Here is a 17,230-nt window from a genome sequence, read left to right as displayed (position 1 = left end):
GAGAAACATTTTCTATGATTTGAGTTGTTTTTCAAAGACATAGTTATCATATCATTACTGGAAATTAAAAAGTTGCCTAGGCCTACTACTTTCATTACCTTATTTCAATTTTTCCAACCCATCCTATGCAGGCAACCCCATTACACCTCTGTCCAAACCGCTATACCTAGTCAGGATTAAAAGGGGCGTTGCGTTGCACTGTTGTGCCTCGCCAATCCACATGGCCGCAAGACCGCTTGATCGCTACCAGTAGGCGAATAGCGGTCCACTAGCTGCTCCATGCGTCGGGGAGGTATCACTGAATAATAACGGACTTGCCGCTTCCAGCCCTCCACTCGCAGCTAAACGACCTTTTAGTAGCTTACGGGTGTGAACATTTCGACGTTCATGGCTCGGTCTTTTAAAATAGGCTACTGTATTCGATGAATAACGGGATGGTTTCCCTCAGCAGCTCCCTGCTTGGATAACCTTACCGCTGTGCTGTGTGGATGCTCCGGATAACGGCTCTCCCATTCCTACCAGAGCTGTCTTGGAAATGAAAGTAAGTAGCCTATCCAGTCATTGAAGCGTTTTGCATGATCAAATATGCATTTTGTGGTTCTTTGATTTGAACTAATTAGTCACATTATCTCGGGACAAATAATATATGTTTTTATCTATAGCTTAGGCTACTCAATGTACTGCAAGGGTTGTGGGCAACTATCCTATTCGTTGTAAGATACAGGTTGTAAGATACAGTATTTAAAACCAATGTTCAGACTTCAATATTGAAACTTTTTTTTCATCTGATAGAATGTCTATTGAAATAAACGATCAAATACTGTCACCTTTTAAACTGTACCCAGGCTAGATAGGAGTATAGCCTAACCATACAGCCATAACTTGAGGAGTACTGATTAGGTGAAATTGTTGCAACAATGTATTTATTTCCTAAACGCAATGTAGCCTATACATTTCTGTGAAAGTAGTGCTCTCACCCCCAATTTAGTTATGTTGAAGAGTCACCAGAAGTAGAACTATCTAGTTAGTATCAGCAGTGCAAACTCTATGAACGTTTCTAGTGCCTCAGTGCTATCTTTTCAAGAACCTCGTGTTCTTGGGCTATAGGCAAAAAATGTAGGCTTTCAGACATAAATCTTTACTAGTATAAAGGCCAGCTGTAACGCTGCATGGCTTAATATCTCTGTAATATCTCTGACAATTTACTCTTAACTGCTCAATGGCACAGTAATGACAGTGAGCACAGACCAACATCTGTTGACTGTATTATCTCTAATGTAGCAGGGTATAATGCTGCTCTCTCTGCATTCAGTCCACACAATAGTACAGAACATCAGACATTATGCTGTCATCCGAAATGGCACCCTATACCCTATATAGTGCACTACTTTTGACCATGGCCCATGCCCTGGTCAAAAGTAGTGCACTATATATGGAATAGGGTGCCATTTCAGATTCACTCTAAATGCTGCTATTATAGACCTCTATGTCTTACTGGGATTAAAAGCCAGGGTGGTTATTATGTGTTCTAGAAATGAATTTTAAATTGCATGTGAATTATTAATTGTGTTTCCCATTCCGTATGGAGTAATGACTGAGGTCCTTTATGTATACTAATGATAGTGTGTCAGTTAGAATGGTTATCTTTTCATTTAATCCCCTCAACCACCATTAGAAGTAATAAGCAAGTAGAATGTCGTTTCCAGTATATTGTATATCACTCTCCGTCTGTGATGTGATTGGCTGCGGAGTGACCTTGGGGGACCAGTGTGTGCTCAGAGAGATGGAAGTGGAGGCCAGGTGTCATTTCATATTAAGGAATAGTACAGCTAGGCCATACACTGTAATTACAGTAAGCCCAATGTAACTGGTGGGACAACCAATTCAGAATTTTGCTGATGTTGGAGAAACCTGGTACAATAACCCTCACCAATTGTCAACCACTCGTGTGGCTCAGTTGGTAGAGCATGGAACGCCAGGGTTGTGGGTTCGTTTCCCATGGGCGACCAGTATGAAAAATGTATGCACTGGATAAGAGCGTCTGCTAAATGACATAAATGTAAAATGTAACCTGAGAAAAAGACAAGCCATCTCAGTAGAGACAACTGTCTGATGAGCATAGAGAGTTAGATTTACAGTAGTTCCCATACAGTTAGACACAAAGCTATAATTACACATTTAGGTACTGGCCTAAACTTTTTCCAAGATACTATAATTGATTCCCTTGATAATACAACAGTGTTCCGAGGCTAAGGACAGCTGCTTAGAAAAAATGACTCGATTCAGGCTAAGCCAGACTCAGTACAGTAGTCATGCTAATAAAAATAATGTAGTCATAAGTCACATTGTCATCTAGTCAGCACTGTAGTCATAAGAGCCAACTCTTATGGTGGTCCATGCAGCTCAGCATCCTAGACTGTGGAGACGCCATGCTTTAACCACAGAGCCTTTCAGAGCATTTCAGCACATCGTTATATTATACTGTAACAGCACAGTCTGGTCTGGACACCAACCCTGCTGCACAGGAGACGGAAAAAGAGAGAGCCCCATCCTGTGAACAGTCAGACCTCATAGCTGTGGTTCCTGGCTGCTGTTATCTGAAGTGGTTACAGACAGCTTGTAAGGTGGTATATTTCACTAGTAACCAGAGTCTGCGTCCCAAATGGCACCCTATTCCCTATATAGTAATATATATATATATATATATTTGTGAGGTCGCCTAGGCAGAGAGCTCCTGTACATTTTGTAAATATTTGTAAGTATTTTTTCTTTGAATCTTTTTACTTAATTTTTTGTTTTAAATAGCCAAATGTGTATGGATTACATCTATTTGTTTCCTGACTGTGAATTCATGGCAAATCAGCTTTCTCAAGATAGCTAGCTAGCGATGCTACCAAGCTAGCTAGCTAGTGTATTTTGATTTGAATACACCAGCCTATTTTTGTTGTTCCTACGGTCTCCTGACACAATGAGGAGTAGTACAATGCATGGCAAGCTGACAGTGGCTATTTCATCGCAAAGGAGGTTTCCTTCGAAGTTATGAGCGGGCTGTCATTGTCCTCATTATCCAAAAACAAACTTAATCTTGTTCTGCAAGACCAGACAGAGTCAACGGCTACAGAGAAGTCGCAGCCAGACGGCGGGGACGGCAATGCACCGTTGAGACGCCTTGAACGGAGAGTGAACTGTGCCGCTGGCCTCCAGAGGACCTGCTCATCACCCCCCGTTGACCACCTCCTCCCTTTGCTCAAGACATGTGGTTCCCTCTTGACTGTCGCTCCATCTTTTGGATGCTTGAAACTACAAAACGTTAAACTCTGGCTGAAAATTGTAGACCTAACTTTGCCATATCTGTTTTATTGGATTCTTGTTTGTTTTGCTTTTTAAAGCACTTTCAGATGTTTTCTGTAATGAAAAGCGCTATAGAAGTAGAATAAATAATAATAATTATTATTATTATTATATAGGCCCATAGGGCTCTGCTGAAAAGCAGTTCACAATGTACAGATGTAGGATCTTAATTTGATTACCCTGTTGCAGGACAACTTTCCTACAATGCAGGGCATTTTAAACTTGTAGTGTATTTGAGCTAGAAAAAGGCTTCTGAAGTTTGTAATTTCCACTTTGAAATTTCAGACTTGGTTTTCCTTTGTGAAAAATGTACCAACCGCTACAAAGATGTCCAATAATTATAATCCACATAATTCACATTTCCTGTTGCTGCAGGATTATTTTCCTGCTATAGCAAACTGGCTCAAATTAAGATCCTATATCTGTAGGGAATAGGGTGCCATTTGGGATGCAGTCAGTCTCCCTCCAGACAGCATAACCAGAGTTGTCTCCATTCTAAGCAGTCACAGACACTATTTTCCCTCCACAGCTTCTCTCAAGAGGAATTCTCTCCGGGCTTTTGGTTCACCCTCTGTTTTCATTTACAGTCTTGGCTCTTTGCCAAACACACATTTAAAGCACAGCGTCCTGCGCGGCACACTTCACACACCAGTACATTAGCTTTCTACTGCTGGCTGACGTCATAAAAAAAAACAACATATTAATGTGTCATTGTCATCTTTCCGAGACGTCACCTGCAATTCATTGTATTGTCTCCTTTTTTAATATTTTAATATGCAGTTGTAAATTGCTGTTGTGTTGAGAGAATGCCCAAATGTCTGTTTTCCTTGGCACTAACCAATGTTTCTTAGAAGTGTTTTACCAATGCAATCAAAGTGCCCATTTGATCACACTAGCAGACAGGCAGCTGTTTAAGGAGAGAACGTGTTTAAAAGGCTTTCTACAGCTGCTCTGTTTCAGGAGGGATGGATGCATTATGTAGAACTGTAGATACCACCAGATGTCTTATCCGTTTGATGGCCTCACATCACATTTCATAGATTGCTGCGAGAAATTAGATGATAATGTTTTTTTCCTCTCGTTTTGGTGGACAGATGTTCTGTCCTTGACTTGTATCAGGCTGTTTCTGCATCCCAAATGGTACCCTATTCCCTTTATAATACATGACTTCAGAGCCCTATGGTCCTGGTCATAAGTAGTGCACTGTCAGGCGTAGCCGTTCTCTAGTCATTATTCCCTGTGTGTGGTCGGTCTTGTGAATAGGCCACAGCTTACATAAAGCTTCTTCCTGAACCTTTTATTCTTGTTGAAAAGGTCACACAGACCCGGACCCTGCTGTCAGATAAAATAAAATACATTATACTTCCTATTGTAGACAGACTCCATTTAATAGGACACATTCTGCCTGACGAAGACCTTCGGGTCGAAACGTTGCACAATCAACTATAGCCGCATTCCTCCGTTTGTGGGAATCTCTTTATTTCACACATTCTGTACGTACGGTACTGCAAGCATTTGCGACACCCTGCCGCCAGCACACTCGTAAAAAAAAAAATGGGTGTAGGACAGATTGATACTGAACACTTTCTGAGCACCTTCACCTGAGGGCAATAGTTACATTGCCTTTGTTTGCTTCTAATAGATAGAATTGTCACAAATGACATACGATGTAAGGTCAATAAACGCATAATTTAAAAGGATAAGTGCATAGAAATACTGTAGGTCTTCACTAATCTTAAATAAATTATGCCTTTCCTGTCAGCATGAATATCATTCCATTCACTTTATGTAATGTGTGAACATACATTTATAAACATAAGACCTCTATGGCCTGATCACCAACGGTGAACAGACAGCATACAGGGAGGAGGTAAAAGAACTGCCAGTGTGTGTGGGGTGGGGGGGGGGGGGGTCGGGGGTTCCTCGGTGTCCACATCACTGAGGACTTAACATGGTCCTCTCACACCAGAACAGTTGTGAAGAACGCATGGCAACGCCTTTTCTCTCTCAGGAGGCTGAAACGAATTGACATGGCCACTCAGATCCTCAGGAACTTTTACAGCTGCACCATTGACAGCATCCTGACTAGTTGAATCACCGTCTGGTATGGAAACTGCACCACCTGTGACCGGAAGACCCTATAGAGCAAGGGTGTCAAACGTACGGCCCGCGGGCCGGATTAGGCCCGCAAACGTGTTTAATCCGGCCCGCGAGATGATTTTGAAAATTATTATTATTATTATTTTTTTTTTTGTATAAAAATGCACTGCAATTTTTCAATAAAATAAACTGCTGTTCCAATTGCGTCCACTGGATGGCGCAATAGCAATTGTGTTAAGCAAGCAAACTGTTTATACCGGGGCAGAGCAAGTAGGTCAAGCACGTGCAGCCAATGAGCTACTTTGTTTTGCCCGCGATATTTATTACGGCTTCTACTTTTAACATTATGTGCTTTGGCACCCTCATTGCCCCCAATATGTCTCTGTCAAAAAGAGAAAAGTGGACGCAGAGTGCAGAGTGTTCCAAGAAAAATGGTCATCCTATTTAATCACGGAATTGAATGGGAAAGCTGTATGTTTGGTGTGTTCAGAGCATGTTGCAGTGCTGAAAGAATATAACCTTCGTCGCCATTATGTGAGTCTTCATGCCGACAAATATGACAACTTTCAAGGACAGCGGAGATGAGAGAAGGTGAATGAACTGTTGGCGGGTCTGAAGAAACAGCAGTCTGTGTTTACTCACAGCCGAGACATCAGTGACGCTGCAGTGAAAGCTAGCTACCTCATTGCTAATGAAATCGCAGTGGCTTCAAAACCATTTAGTGAGGGTGAATTTGTAAAAACATGCATGATGAAGGCAGCGGAGATTGTGTGCCCTGAAAAGCGGCAGGCTTTTGCAAATATCAGCCTGACAAGAAACACAGTTGCAGACAGGATTTCCGATCTTTCAGTGGATTTGGACAGCCAGTTGAAGCAAAAAGTAAAGTCATTTATTGCGTTTTCGGTTGCAATTGATGAAAGCACGGACATTACAGATGTTGCACAACTGGCAATTTTTTTCATCCGCGGAGTTGATGACACATTGACCGTCACCGAGGAGTTCGTGGAGTTGGTGCCGATGACAGATACAACGACAGCAGCTGATATTTTTACCGCACTGGTCGGGCGCGCTGGACAGGGTCGGAGTGGACTGGTCCCGCGCTGTCAGCCTGGCTACAGATGGTGCGCCCTCAATGATCGGGAAAAAAGCAGGCGTTGTGACAAAGTTCAGAGAGAAAGTGCAATCTGCAAATGGAGGACGTGATTTTTTGACTTTTCACTGTATTTTGCACCAGGAGGCTTTGTGTTGCAAGTCATTAAAGATGGATAACGTCATGAAGGTGGTCATCCAAACTGTTAATTTCATCCGATCCAGAAGCCTGAATCACCGTCAGTTTGACAGCCTTCTCAGAGAGAAAGACCACATCTATGGCCTGCCATACCACACGGAGGTAAGATGGTTAAGCCGAGGTGCTGTGCTGAGGCGTTTCTTTGATTTACGAGAAGAAATTGAACAGTTCATGGAAGAAAATGGCAAACCAGTGTTAGAATTTCATTCCGCAGAATGGATGCCGGACCTTGCATTTATGGTGGATGTTACAGAGCACCTGAATAACTTGAACAAACAGCTTCAAGGGCGCAACAAAGTTGTCACGCAGTATTATGACAGCATACGTTCTTTCAAGTTGAAGCTGTCATTGTGGGAGACGCAACTTGCCGGTGGTGATGCAGCTCACTTCCCCTGTCTGAAAAATGTGTGCGCGACCCAACATGTGGCAGACATGAAGCGGTTCAAAGATAAAATAACTGGACTGTCACGGGAGTTTGAGCAACGCTTTCAGATTTATGTTTATATGTTTTTATGTTGATGTGCTATTGTTTTTAATTGATTTTATTTTATTTGTATATTTAACCTATTCTTGACTATGTGGTTCTTGCACTTGTTTGGGGAACAGGATTTCATTATTTTTATCTACATTTCTGCCTGAGAAATGACACCCTGATATAGTTCTGTGATCTGTGAAACAGTTCTGTTAATCACTGAGGCATTGTGTGTTTGTGTGTTCTTTTTCTTTAAAATTTTCAAATAAACTTGACGTGTTTTATGATTAATAGTGATGTTGTGCTTGTACTATTTTGGACACACTGTCCTCAGGCTCCAGCTTTATGTTGTATGTTGATCGTATTAAAACAAAGAAAACAATCTGAAGTTGTTGTTTTTAAGTTATATATACCATGATTTTTCCGGTCCGGCCCACTTGGGAATAGATTTTCCTCCATGTGGCCCCTGAGCTAAAATGAGTTTGACACCCCTGCTATAGAGGGTGGTGCCGACTGCCCAACGCATCACTGGGAGCGAGCTCCTAGCCATCCAGGATGTACAATGCCATCGGGAAGTATTTTTTAAAATGTTCCTCAGCAATCTACACACAATACCCCATAATGACGAATCGAAAAAAGGTTTTTAGAAATGTTTGTAAATGTATTAAAAATAAAAAACAGAAATACCTTACATAAGCATTCAGACCCTTTGCTATGAGACTCAAAATTGAGCTCAGGTGCATCCTGTTTCCATTGATCATCCTTGAGATGTTTCTACAACTTGATTGGAGTCCACCTGTGGTAAATTAAATTGATTTGACATGATTTGGAAAGGCACACACCTGTCTATAAAATGTCCCACAGTTGACAGCGCATGTCAGAGCAAAAACCAAGCCATGAAGTCGAAGGAATTGTCCGTAGCGCTCCGAGACAGGATTGTGCCGAGGCACAGATCTGGGGAAGGGTACCAAAACATTTCTGCAACATTGAAGGTCCCCAAGAACACAGTGGCCTCCATCATTCAATGGAAGAAGTTTGGAACCACCAAGAATCTTCCTAGAGCTGGCCGCCCGGCCAAACTGAGCAATCGGGGGAGAAGGGCCTAGGTCAGGGAGGTGACCAAGAACCCGATGGTCACTCTGACAGAGATCTAGAGTTCCTCTGTGGAGATGGGAGAACCTTCCATAAGGACAACCATCTCTGCAGCACTACACCAATCAGGCCTTTATGGTAGAGTGGCCAGACAAAAGCCACTCCTCAGTAAAAGGCATAACAGCCCGCTTGGAATTTGCCAAAAGCCACCTAAAGACCCTCAGACCGTGAGAAACAAGATCTGGTCTGATGAAACCAAGATTGAACTCTTTGGCCTGAATGGTCTGGAGGAAACCTGGCACCATCCCTACGGTGAAGCATGGTGGTGGCAGCATCATGCTGTGGGGATGTTTTTCAGTGGCAGGGACTGGGAGACTAGTCAGGATCGAGGGAAAGATGAACGGAGCAAAGTACAGAGAGATCCTTGATGAAAACCTGCTCCAGAGTGCTCAGGACCTCAGACTTGGGCGAAGGTTCACCTTCCAACAGGACAACGAACCTAAGCACACAGCCAAGACAACGCAGGAGTGGCTTCGGGACAAGTCTCTGAATGTCCTTGAGTGGCCCAGCCAGAGCCCAGACTTGAACCCAATCGAACATCTCTGGAGAGACCTGAAAATAGCTGTGCAGCAACGCTCCCCATCCAACCTGACAGAGCTTGAGGATCTGCAGAGAAGAATGGGAGAAACTCCCCAAATACAGGTGTGCCAAGCTTGTAGCGTCATACCCAAGACTTGAGCCTGTAATCGCTGCCAATTGTGCTTCAACAAAGTATACTTATGTAAATGTGATATTTCCGTTTTTTAAAATGTTTTATAAATTAGCAAAAATGTAAAAACCTGTTTTGCTTTGTCATTATGGGGTATTGTGTGAAGATTGATGAGAGGGGAAAAAAACAATTTAATCAATTTTAGAATAAGGCTGTAACCTAACAAAATGTGGAAAAAGTCAAGGGGTCTGAATACTTTCCGAAGGTACTGTACATGCCAGGCGGTGTCTGAGAAAGGCTTGAAAAATTGCCAAAAACTCACGCCACGCGAGACATGGACTGTTTTCCATGCTCCCATCCGGCAGGCGGTACCGGTGCATCAAGGCTCAGACAAACAGACTCCTAAACAGTTTATATTTCCTGGCCGTAAGACTGTTAAATGGCAAACAACTACTGCTTTCCCTCTCCCAAAGCCTATCCACACTGACTCTATGCCCATCCACAGACACAACCTACGCTGCTTCTAAAATGATTATTGATTAGATGTATTATTCGATTACACCGCTGTCCATTGATTGTTGATTGCCATTACCATTAGTGTTTATCTATTTATCCTGCTACTGGTCACTATTATTTATGTTTACATCTATATATTACCATTAGTATATTACCATAAGTATTTATATATTTTTGCTATCAGTCACTTTTCATCCCTGTTTACATGTACACTGAGTGTACAAAACATTAGGAACACCTTCCTAATGTTGAGTTGCACCCCCTTTGCCCTCAGAACAGCCTCAGTACGTCGGGGCATGGACTCTACAAGGTGTCGACGCATTCCACAGGGATGCTGGCCCTGTTGACTCCAATGCTTCCAACAGTTGTGTCAAGTTGGCTGGATGTCCTTTGGGTGGTTGACCATTCTCGATACACACAGGAAACTGTTGAGCATGAAAACCCCAGCGGCGTTACAGACTACAAAGGGAAGCACAGCCGCGAGCTGCCCAGTGACACGAGCCTACCAGACAAGCTAAATTGCATCTATGCTCGCTTCGAGGCAAGTAACACTGAAACATGCATGAGAGCATCAGCTGTTCCAGACGGCTGTGTGATCACGCTCTCCGTAGCCGATGTGAGTAAGACCTTTAAACAGGTCAACATTCACAAGACGGATTACCAGGATGTGTACTCCGAGCATGCGCTGACCAACTGGCAAGTGTCTTCACTGACATTTTTAACCTCTCCCTGTCTGAGTCTGTAATACCAACATGTTTCACCATAATCCCTGTGCCCAACACTAAGGTAACCTGCCTAAATGACTACCGACCCGTAGCACTCACGTCTGTAGCCATGAAGTGCTTTGAAAGGATAGTCATGGCTCACATCAACACCATTATCCCAGCAACCCTAGACCCACTCCAATTTGCATACCGCCCCAACAGATCCACAGATGATGCAATCTCTATTGCACTCCACACTGCCCTTTCACACCTGGACAAATGGAACACCTACAGTTGAAGTCGGAAGTTTACATACACTTAGGTTGGAGTCATTAAAACTTGTTTTTCAACCACTCCACACATTTCTTGTTAACAAACTATAGTTTTGGCAAGTCAGTTAGGACATCTACTTTGTGCATGACACAAGTAATTTTTCCAACAATTGTTTAGAGACAGATTATTTCACTTATAATTCACTGTATCACAATTCCAGTTGGTCAGAAGTTTACATACACTAAGTTGACTGTGCCTTTAAATAGCTTGGAAAATTCCAGAAAATTATGTCATGGCTTTAGAAGCTTCTGATAGGCTAATTGACATAATTTGAGTCAATTGGAGGTGTACCTGTGGATGTATTTCAAGGCCTACCTTCAAACTCAGTGCCTCTTTGCTTGACATCATTGGAAAATCAAAAGAAATCAGCCAAGACCTCAGAAAAAGATGGTAGACCTCCACAAGTCTGGTTCATCCTTGAGAGCAATTTCCAAATGCCTGAAGGTACCACGTTCATCTGTACAAACAATAGTACGCAAGTATAAACACCATGGGACCACGCAGCCATCATACCGCTCAGGAAGGAGACGCGTTCTGTCTCCTAGAGATGAACGTACTGTCACGCTCTGGCTCCGGGACTTTGTGTGTTGAGCCAGGGTGTGTTCGTTTCGTGGTGTTTTGTTTGGTTGGGTGGTTCTATGTGTTGTATTTCTTTGTTTGGGTCAATGACTCCCAATCGGAGGTAACGAGTGTCAGCTGTCGGCTCGTTATCTCTGATTGGGAGCCATATTTATCTGTATGTTTTCCTGTGGGTGTTGTGGGTTTTTGTTCCATGTTCTGTCAGTTTAGCAGAGGACTTCACGAATCGTTCTTGTTTTGTTGTTTTGTTCCAGACTTTGAGTTAATAAAGTCATGTTCACTCAACGCGCTGCGCTTTGGTCTGTTCATTCGTCAGACGATCGTGACAGAAAAACCCACCACAAAAGGACCAAGCAGCGTGTCCAGGAGCAAAGGGTCTGGACATGGGAGGAGATTTTGGACGGAAAAGGGTCCTGGACTTGGGAGGAGATCCTGGATGGGATGGATCGCCGTCCATGGAGAGAAACAGTGGAGAGGCGACGGAGAGAGGAGCAACGGCGTCGGCAGGGCCATCGTCGGAGGGACGAGAGGCAACCCCAAAAAGTTTTTGGGGGCACATGGCTGGGCGGTTGGGCAGCAGGAGGCTGCCACAGGGAGATGTGGAGAGAAGGCTATCGGATTACGGGAGCCATTGGCGAGTAGAGGAAGGGAAGTTGTTGCGGCACGGCGTGAGAGACTGATGTGTGTTACCAGTCCGGTCCGGCCCGTTCCTGATCCCCAGTTAAAGCCAGTGGTGTGTGTTCCCGGTACGGACCGGCCTGTTCCTACTCACGCATCAAGCCCACGGTGTGCGTCGCCAGTCCAGCCCGGCCGGTTCCTGCTCCACGTACTAAGCCTACGGTGTACGTCGCCAGCCCGACCCGGCCTGTTCCTGCCACTCGCACCAAACCTACGGTGCGCGTCGCCAGCCCGGTCCGGCCTGTTCCTGCCACCCGCACCAAGTCTACGGTGCGCGTCGCCAGCCCGACCCGGCCTGTTCCTGCTCCACGCACAGAACCTACGGTGTGCGTCGCCAGCCCAGCCCGGCCTGTTCCTGCTCCATGCACAGAACCTACGGTGTGCGTCGCCAGCCCAGCCCGGCCTGTTCCTGCTCCACGCACAGAACCTACGGTGTGCGTCGCCAGCCCAGCCCGGCCTGTTCCTGCTCCACGCACAGAACCTACGGTGTGCGTCGCCAGCCCGACCCGGCCTGTTCCTGCCACTCGCACCAAACCTACGGTGCGCGTCGCCAGTCCGGTCCGGCCTGTTCCTGCCACCCGCACCAAGTCTACGGTGCGCGTCGCCAGCCCGACCCGGCCTGTTCCTGCCACTCACACCAAACCGACGGTGCGCGTCGCCAGCCCGGTCCGGCCTGTTCCTGCCACCCGCACCAAGTCTACGGTGCGCGTCGCCAGCCCGACCCGGCCTGTTCCTGCCACTCGCACCAAACCTACGGTGCGCGTCGCCAGCCCGGTCCGGCCTGTTCCTTCTCCCCGCACTAGCCCTGAGATGCGTGTCCTCAGCCCGGTACCTCCAGTTCCGGCACCACGCACCAGGCCTACGGTGCGCCTCAGACGGCCAGAGTCTGCCGTCTGCCCAACGGGGCCTGAACTGCCCGTCTGCCCAAAGGCGCTTGAACTGGCCGTCTGGACTGAGCCTGCAAAGCCGCCCGTCTGCCATGAGCCTTCAGAGCCGTCCGCCAGACAGGATCAGCCAGAGCCTTCCGCCAGACAGGATCAGCCAGAGCCTTCCGCCAGACAGGATCAGCCAGAGCCTTCCGCCAGCCATGAGCAGCCAGATCCGTCAGCCGGCCATGAGCAGCCAGATCCGTCAGCCAGCCATGAGCAGCCAGATCCGTCGGCCAGCCATGAGCAGCCAGATCCGTCGGCCAGCCATGAGCAGCCAGATCCGTCAGCCAGCCATGAGCAGCCAGATCCGTCAGCCAGCCATGAGCAGCCAGATCCTTCAGCCAGCCATGAGCCGTCCAGCCAGGATCCGCCAGAGCCAGCCAGCCAGGATCCGCCATTGAGTCCGGTGCTGTCCCTTAGCCCGGTGCTGCCCCTTATCCTGGTGCTGCCCCTTAGTCCGGTACTGCCCCTTAGTCCGGTGCTGCCCCTTAGTCCGGTGCTGCCCTTTAGTCCGGTGCCGCCCCTTAATCCAGTGGGGTTTAGTTGGGGGTGGTCATGTGGAGGAGGCTACGTAAGCGGGTAGTGACTGTGGTGGGGTGGGGATCAAGGCCGGAGCCAGAGCCACCGCCGAGGAGGTATGCCCACCCAGCCCTCCCTTGTTTAGCCTTATTGAGGCGCGGTCGCAGTCCGCGCCTTTAGGGGGGGGTACTGTCACGCTCTGGCTCCGGGACTTTGTGTGTTGAGCCAGGGTGTGTTCGTTTCGTGGTGTTTTGTTTGGTTGGGTGGTTCTATGTGTTGTATTTCTTTGTTTGGGTCAATGACTCCCAATCGGAGGTAACGAGTGTCAGCTGTCGGCTCGTTATCTCTGATTGGGAGCCATATTTATCTGTATGTTTTCCTGTGGGTGTTGTGGGTTTTTGTTCCATGTTCTGTCAGTTTAGCAGAGGACTTCACGAATCGTTCTTGTTTTGTTGTTTTGTTCCAGACTTTGAGTTAATAAAGTCATGTTCACTCAACGCGCTGCGCTTTGGTCTGTTCATTCGTCAGACGATCGTGACACGTACTTTGGTGCGAAAAGTGCCAATCAATCCCAGAACAACAGCAAAGGACCTTGTGAAGATGCTGGAGGAAACAGGTACAAAAGTATCTATATCTACAGTAAAACGAGTCCTATATCGACATAACCTGAAAGGCCGCTCAGCAAGGAAGAAGCCACTGCTCCAAAATCGCCATAAAAAAAGCCAGACTACGGTTTGCAACTGCACATGGGGACAAAGATCGTACTTTTTGGAGAAATGTCCTCTGGTCTGATGAAACAAAAATAGAAATGTTTGGCCATAATGACCATCGTTATGTTTGGAGGAAAACGGGGATATTGCAAGCCGAAGAACACCATCCCAACCGTGAAGCACGGGGGTGGCAGCATCATGCTGTGGGGGTGCTTTGCTGCAGGAGGGAATGGTGCACTTCACAAAATAGATGGCATCATGAGGAAGGAAAATTATGTGGATATATTGAAGCAACATCTCAAGACATCAGTCAGGAAGTTAAAGCTTGGTCACAAATGGGTCTTCCAAATGGACAATGACCCAAGCATACTTCCAAAGTTGTGGCAAAATGGCTTAAGGACAACAAAGTCAAGGTATTGGAGTGGCCATCACAAAGCCCTGACCTCAATAATATAGAACATTTGTGGGCAGAACTGAAAAAGCATGTGCGAGCAAGAAGGCCTACAAACCTGACTCAGTTACACCAGCTCTGTCAGGAGGAATGGGCCAAAATTCACCCAACTTATTGCAGGAAGCTTGTGGAAGGCTACCCAAAACATTTGACCCAAGTTAAACAATTTAAAGGCAATGCTACCAAATACTATTTCAGTGTATGTAAACTTCTGACCCACTGGGAATGTGATGAAAGAAATAAAAGCTGAAATAAATCATTCTCTCTGCTATTATTATGACATTTCACATTCTTAAAATAAAGTGGTGATCCTAATTGACCTAAAACAGGGAATGATTACTAGGATTAAATGTCAGGAATTGTGAAAAACTGAGTTTAAATGTATTTGGCTAAGGTGTATGTAAACTTCCGACTTCAACTGTATGTGAGAATACTATTCATTGACTACAGCTCAGCATTCAACACCATAGTGCCCTCAAAGCTCATCACTAAGCTAAGGACCCTGGGACTAAACACCTCCCTCTGCAAATGGATCCTGGACTTCCTGATGGGCCGCCCCCAGGTGATAAGGGTAGGTAACAACACATCCACCATGCTGGTCCTCAACACGGGGGCCCCTCAGTCCCCTCCTGTACTCCCTGTTCACTCATGACTGCATGGCCAGGCACGACTCCAACACCATCATTATGTTTGCCGATGACACAACAGTGGTAGGCCTGATCACCGACAACGACGAGACAGCCTATTGGGAGGAGGTCAGAGACCTGGCCGTGTGGTGCCAGGATAACAACCTCTCCCTCAACAAGACAAAGGAGATGATTGTGGACTACAGGGAAAAGAAGAGGACCGAGCACGCCCCCATTCTCATCGACGGGGCTGTAGTGGAGCAGGTTGAGAGCTTCAAGTTCCTTGGTGTCCACATCACCAACAAACTAACATGGTCCAAGCACACCAAGACAGTTGTGAAGAGGGCACGACAAAACCTATTTCCCCTAAGGAGACTGAAAAGATTTGGCATGGGTCCTCAGATGCTCAAAAGGTTCTACAGCTGCACCATCGAGAGCATCCTAACTGGTTGCATCACTGCCTGGTATGGCAACTGCTCGGCCTCCGTCCGCAAGGCACTACAGAGGGTAGTGCGTAAGGACCTCTATACCAGGCGGTGTCAGAGGAAGGCCCTAAAAATTGTCAAAGACTCCAGCCACCCTAGTCATAGACTGTTCTCTCTGCTACCGCACGGCAAGCGGTACCGGAGCACCAAGTCTAGGTATAAGAGGCTTCTAAATAGCTTCTACCCCCAAGCCATAAGACTCCTGAACATCTAATCAAATGGCTACCAGACTATTTGCATTGCCCCCCCTCTTTTACGCTGCTGCTACTCTCTGTTTATTATCTATGCATAGTCACTTTAATAACTCTACCTACATGTACATATTACCTAAATTACCTCAACTAACCGGTGCCCCTGCACATTGACTCGGTACCGGTACCCCCTGTATATAGCCTTGCTATTGTTATTTTTACTGCTGCTCTTTAATTATTTGTTACTTTTATTTCGTATAATTTTATATTGTATTTTTTTGTGTGATCTGTTTTGGTATTCTTTCTTAAAACTGCATTGTTGGTTAAGGGCTTGTAAGTAAGCATTTCACTGTAAGATCTACACCTGTTTTATTCGGCACGTGACAAATAAAATTTGATTTGATAAACTTTGAAACTTGAAACTATGTCCTGGTGCTCCCCAATGTGGCCGTCTTCCACCTCTCTGTCCTGCTTTCTGTTGGTAGGTTTGTTAGAAAAAGGCTAATTGTCATGCCTCGCAGGTGTGTTGTTAATTAGGAGTTATCCCTCTCAGCTCCCAGCTCTTCATATGGTCACAACTTTAATTGACAGTCAAAGCTGAGCACCACCTGTCCTCCCCTTTAAAACCCATGGTTCAGCCAGATGTTCCCCTTTAACACCCCAGCCCCAGGTGCTTCCCCAGACCTAAAGGTTCAGAGCAGATGCTGTTCTTTATATAAGGACAAATTATTAAACATCACATGCCATATCTGCCAACTGCCTCAGAAAGATGATACAAAACATGGTGGTTTCACACTGTCTCCAAACCATGCTGCCTGTGTACAAGCCATACTGCTGCCTGTGTATCTGTCTAAACCAGGAGTGGTGTGAAGCTGATGGAACAACCACTGCTGTCTGAGAGATCAATGTAATCCTATTGGTTCATCATCAAATACCTCTTCTGTGAGCTCCTATTGGTTACACACATCAAATACCTTTTCTGTGATCTGCTATTGGTTACACACATCATCAAACCCCTAGTCTGTCAGCACTCATGAAGTTAGTTTTGTGAGACTAGTTCAACTCACATGGCTGTTACATGTTTTCTGAATGGGTTGGTGACGCCCATGATAAGAACGTCTGTATTACATTAGAGTCTCTAGGCTACAAGCATGACATCCATCTGATCTGAATATTGGGTGTGTTCTATACAGCAGGCTGCAAGCAAAACCTGTTAGTTTGTGTTTGGAAGATCTGCCATTGTTTGGTTTTGTGTGGAACAAAAAAGAACAAATGTTGAAGGATTTGGTAATAATGATATTATGGCTTTGTTGTCTTCGTTCTCTGTGTCAATGGACTTTTGGTATTTTCACCCAAAGAAACTCAATAGGGAGCTTTGTGTCTGGGTCTGAATCCAGTGGCTTGGATCAGCAGCATCCCAAATTATAGGCCCCTATAGGTCCTGGTCAAGGAGTGTACACTATAAAAGGAATAGGGTACCATTTGGGACAGAACCCT

The 17,230-nt window shown here is 45.7% G+C and overlaps 1 protein-coding gene across 2 annotated transcripts in view; it reads left to right on the top strand.

The window, feature by feature from the left end:
• The first annotated feature begins 270 nt into the window (after positions 1–270).
• Positions 271–17,230, top strand: part of LOC121585595 (CMP-N-acetylneuraminate-beta-galactosamide-alpha-2,3-sialyltransferase 1-like) — a 57,267-nt gene continuing 40,307 nt past the window's right edge. For both annotated transcript variants that reach the window (XM_041901919.1, XM_041901918.1), the window contains exon 1: positions 271–541. The gene's annotated coding sequence lies outside the window, so the exon portion shown is untranslated. The remainder of the gene's footprint in view (positions 542–17,230) is intronic.

The sequence above is a fragment of the Coregonus clupeaformis genome, chromosome 17, assembly GCF_020615455.1.
Source record: "Coregonus clupeaformis isolate EN_2021a chromosome 17, ASM2061545v1, whole genome shotgun sequence".
Taxonomy (NCBI): domain Eukaryota; kingdom Metazoa; phylum Chordata; class Actinopteri; order Salmoniformes; family Salmonidae; genus Coregonus; species Coregonus clupeaformis.
This window is presented reverse-complemented; position numbering and strand designations above follow the sequence as displayed.